This window comes from Theropithecus gelada, chromosome 4, assembly GCF_003255815.1.
Source record: "Theropithecus gelada isolate Dixy chromosome 4, Tgel_1.0, whole genome shotgun sequence".
Taxonomy (NCBI): Eukaryota; Metazoa; Chordata; class Mammalia; order Primates; family Cercopithecidae; genus Theropithecus; species Theropithecus gelada.
In genome coordinates this window covers 856,457-861,534 of record NC_037671.1, presented here as the reverse complement: position 1 = coordinate 861,534, position 5,078 = coordinate 856,457, and the positions used below count along the sequence as shown (strand labels likewise).

Genomic DNA, 5,078 nt, shown 5'->3' with positions numbered 1-5,078 from the left:
TTACAGATTAGAATCCTGATCATTCAGGGGTTAGATTGTGCTAACCACTGTATTAATAAACAAACAAAAACCTGGTCACTATGAGAATCTCTATCTTGTGCCTTCAGCCACAACTTCACCAGGTTTAAAGAGAAAACCCCTTTCTCTACACCGCCATTCCCAGGGCGAGCTCACTCTCTGGCATCAAAGTTCCCTGGGGTGAGTTTTCTTCTAGGGTAACCCAACGGGAGAGGTAAGGAGTGGGAAGTCCAGTTCAGGGATGAGGATTTCAGGATGAGTGAATGGGAAGGGGCTGGGCCCAGCCTGGGGGTTCTCTCCCCGGTTTCCACAGACAGATCCTTGACCAGGACTCATTCAGACATTATGACAAAGAGGCTGGTGTAGGAAAAGAGGGATCAGGACAAAGTCCCAGGTCTCAGGCGTGGCTCTCTGGGTCTCAGACCCGGAGGGTGATGACTGCACTGGGGAGGCACAGGGTTGGGGATTGTCCACTCCCCTGAGTTTCTGTTCTCCCAACCTTTTTCCTGGATACTTGTGCTGTGATCCCACTTCTCCCATTGGGTTCCGGGTTTTTAGAGAAGCCAATCAGTGTCGCCGCGATCCCGGCACTAGTGTACCCGCGCACCCACCGGGACTCAGATACTCCCCAGGCGCGGAGGATGCGGGTCATGGCGCCCCGAACCCTCCTCCTGCTGCTCTCGGGGGCCCTGACCGAGACCTGGGCCGGTGAGTGCGGGGGCTGGAGGGAAAGGGCCTCTGCAGGGAGGAGTGAGGGGCCCTCCCGGCGGGGGCTCAGGACCGGGAAGCCGCGGCGGCAGAAGAGTCGGGTGGGTCTCAGCCCCTCCTCGCGCCCAGGCTCCCACTCCATGAGGTATTTCAGCACCGCCGTGTGCTGGCCCGGCCGCGGGGAGCCCCGCTTCATCTCCGTGGGCTACGTAGACGACACGCAGTTCGTGCGGTTCGACAGCGACGCGGTGAGTCGGAGGATGGAGCCGCGGGCGCCGTGGGTGGAGCAGGAGGGGCTGGAGTATTGGGACCGGAAGACACGGAACGCCAAGGGACACGCACAGATTTCCCGAGAGAACCTGCGGACCCTGCTCGGCTACTACAACCAGAGCGAGGCCGGTGAGTGGCCCCAGCTCGGGGCGCAGGTCACGATCCCTCCCCATCCCCCACGGACGGCCCAGATCCCCCAGAGTCTCTGGGTCTGAGATCCACCCCGAGGCTGCGGGACCTGGCCAGACCCTCGACCAGGGAAGAAACTCGGGCGCCTTTACCCGGTTTAATTTCCAGTTTAGGCCAAAATCCTTGCGGGTTGGTCGGGGCGGGAGCGGGGCTGGGTGTTCAGGGCTGACCGCGGGGGCGGGGCCATGGTTCTCACACCATTCAGAGGATGCATGGCTGCTACGTGGGGCCCGACGGGCGCCGCCTCCGCGGGTATGAATAGTTCGCTTGCGATGGCAAGGATTACATCGCCCTGAACGAGGACCTGCGCTCCTGGACCGCCGCGAACACAGCGGCTCAGATCTCCCCATGCAAGTGGGAAGCGGACAAATACTCAGAGCAGGCTGGGGCCTACCTGAGGGCGAGGGCGAGTGCATGGAGTGGCTCCGCGGACACCTGGAGAGCAGGAAGGAGACGCTGCAGCACTCGGATACCAGGGGCCACGGGGCGCCTCCCTCGTCTCCTGTATATCTCCCAGGCTGGCGTGCCACCAGGAGGGTAGGAAAATGGGACCAACACTAGAAAATCGCCCTCCCTCTGGTCCTGAATGGAAAGAATCATGGGTTTCCAGATCCTGTACCAGAGAGTGACTCTGAGAGCCCACCCTGCTCTCCGGGGCAATTAAGGGATGAAGTTCCTGAGGAAATGGAGGGGAGGACAGTCCCTGGAATACTGATCCGTGGTCGCCTTTGACCCCTACAGCAGCCTTGGGCACCAGGACTTTTCCTCTCAGGCCTTGTTCTCTCTCACACACTCAGTGTGTCTGTGGCTCCGATTCCAGCTCTTCTGAGTCCCTCGGCCTCCACTCAGGTCAGGACCAGAAGTCCCTGCTTCCCCGTCAGAGACTCGAACTTTCCAAGGAATAGGAGATTATCCCAGATTCCTGTGTCCAGGCTGGTGTCTGGGTTCTGTGCTCCCTTCCCCACCCCAGGTGTCCTGTCCATTCTCAGGATGGTCACATGAGTGCTGCTGGAGTGTCCCATGAGGAATGCAAAGTGCCTGAATTTTCTGACTCTTCCCCTCAGATCCCCCAAAGGCACACGTGACCCAGCACCCCGTCTCTGACCACAAGGCCACCCTGAGGTGTTGATCCCTAGGCTTCTACCTTGCGGAGATCACACTGACCTGGCAGCAGGATGGGGAGGACCAGACTTAGGACATGGAGTTTGTGGAGACCAGGCCTGCAGGGTATGGAACCTTCCAGAAGTGGGTGGCTGTAGTGGTGCCTTCTGGAAAGGGGCAGAGATACACGTGCTATGTGCAACATGAGGGCTGCCAGAGCCCCTCACTCTGAGGTAGGGTAAGGAGGGGCATAAGTTATCTCTTCTCAGGGAAAGCAGGAGACCTTCAGCAGGGTCAGGGCTGAGGCCTGGGGGTCAGAACCCCTCACCTTCCTCTCCTTTCCCAGAGCCGTCTTCCCAGCCCACCATCCCCATCGTGGGCATCGTTGCTGGCCTGGTTCTCCTTGGAGCTCTGGTCACCGGAGCTGTGGTCGCTGCTGTAATGTGGAGGAAGAAAAGCTCAGGTAGGGAAGGAGTGAGGGGTGGGGTTTGAGTTTTCTTGTTCCACTGTGGGTTTCAAGCCACAGGTAGAATTATGACTTGCTTCATCACTTGGAAACACCATCCACACACAGGCCAACCCAGCCTGGAGCCCTGCCTGCCAGCACTTGCTCTTTTGTGAAGCACATGTGAAAATGAAGGACAAATTTATCACCTTGATGATTGTGGTGATGGGCACCTCCCAGCAGTCACAGGTCACAGGGGAAGATCCCTACTGAGGACAGTTGGTCCAGTCCCCACACCTGCTTTCCTCATGTTTTCTGATCCTGCCCTGGGTCTGCAGTCACAGTTCTGGAAATTTTCCTGGGGTCCAGGATTTGCTGTTTCCTTAAGGACCTTGTGCCCTGTGTCCTCCCTGACCTTTCACAGGTTGTGTTTTTCTCATAGATGCAACAAGAGGGAGCTATGCTCAGGCTGCCTGTTAGTATGGGGGATTAGAGGGCTGCTCCCTGAGATCACTGGGACAGTGTAGACAAGATTCCTCCTTTAGCCACATCTCCTATGGGCTCTGACCAGTTCCTATTTTTGTTCTACCCCAGGCAGCAACTGTGCCCAGGACTCTGATGCGTCTCATGAGACTTGTAAAGATGAGACGCTGGGGGGCCTGAAGTGGGTCAGGGTGAGGCAGAGGGGACATGACTCTGTTGAGGGGTTCTCTGGATTTGGACATCTCAAGCATGTGGTAGGCTGTTCACAGTGTCACCAGGTACAGTGACTGCCCTGGATTTGTTTATGATTTCTTCTGTAGATTGAGACAACTGCCTTCAGTGGGACTGAGATACAAAATTTCTTCAAGTCCTTCCTCTGACACACACCATTGTAATTTCAAGAGCTCCTGACTTCTATATCTGCACCTGACATGTGAATATATCTATGTTTCTGTGTTTCAGTTATCATCATGTGAGGAAATGGGCGACTGCTCCACCACTGCCACCAGAACCAACACCCCACACTGACCTGTGCTTTCTTCCTCAGTCAAGTTTCTTGTTTCAGCAGAGGTGAGGCTGGGACATTTCTCTTCAAGTCTTAACTTTTAAGTTTCACTGAGCTGCAACTTATTTCTCTATTCAAAATAAGAACCTGGATATGAATTTTTCAAATTCTTGCCATGAGGTTGGGTTGATGGTTTAATGAAAGGAGAGCAAGGCTCTTAAAACCTGACAGCCTTCCAGAATCCATTTTTGCTGTGATGGGCCTGTTGTAGATGGAGACAGGAGAGAGGGTTGTGAGGAGCTGAGTGTGGACAGCCTATGCTCAGTTGGTGCTCAGTACATCATGGAATTTGATGTGGTCATTCGTTGGGTTGGTCATCTTTACTGCTACATTGTTTGTGTGACTCCAGTAGAACCTTATTTCACCAGAACCTGTGATCACAGGGACACAGATGTTGCCTGGGCCTTGTCCTGTCTCCAGGACTGTGGGCAGCGAGGGCTTCATGTGGCTGAGTCAGGCTATGGTATGGCCCTAATATTTTGTATCATTATTTTTGGTTTCTTTGTTTCCGTGGAGGACTATGCCTATTCCTGTTCTGGTGTCTGAGTTCTGATCTCTTTCTCCCCTGGGTGTCCCTCATCTCTGACAGCAGCAGGAGTCATTTTTCCTGTCATTGTCCCCACAGGGTAGAAGGCAGCCACTGCATACAGAAGTCTGTGGTATTAAGAGATGAATTTTCAAGCCCATGCAGCTTTTACCCTATTTCCAGGGCTCTTTCTTGGATTGTATTTTCTATCTTTTCCCCCAACCTTTTTAAAAGAACTAGATTCTGAAATTAGCAGACAGGAGTAATGCCACAAGCGCTCATCTTAGGTAACTTTCTAGAGGAACTCCTCTTCTGCTCAGCTCTCCTACCCACTCTCCCTTTCCTGAGTGTAGTAATCCTAGCACTGGCTCTAATGCAAACTCGTGGATTTATAGAGCAGTCTAACTTAGATTTATATTTGTTTGGAAATTGGGATTCATAGTCTTAAGACTGTTCTTTCCTAAGGGGGAAATATAATTGCATGCTGCAGTGTGCAGAGGGATTGGTGTGGGAGGAGGGATGCAGGGAGGGAGGGAGGACACACAAGCAGCACCTCTGAGAAAAGCATAGGCGACCTCGATGTCAGCGTGAGAGGGCCTTGTGCTGTAGCTGCCGTGAAACAGCATTTGGCCTGAGGCTATTTAATAAAGATACTGCCTTTAGAATAGCGAGGTGCTCTACAGCAGTCATTCATTCAGCCAGCCTTTGTTGTCTGCCAGACATGTGACAGAATGTTTTTGCATCTGGCGAAAGTCATTGAAGTAAAATCGGAA

At 53.8% G+C, this 5,078-nt stretch overlaps 1 pseudogene; it reads left to right on the top strand.

Annotated features, from left to right (window-relative positions):
* The first annotated feature begins 659 nt into the window (after positions 1–659).
* LOC112622182 lies at positions 660–4,445 on the top strand (annotated as a pseudogene).
* Positions 4,446–5,078: the final 633 nt, after the last annotated feature.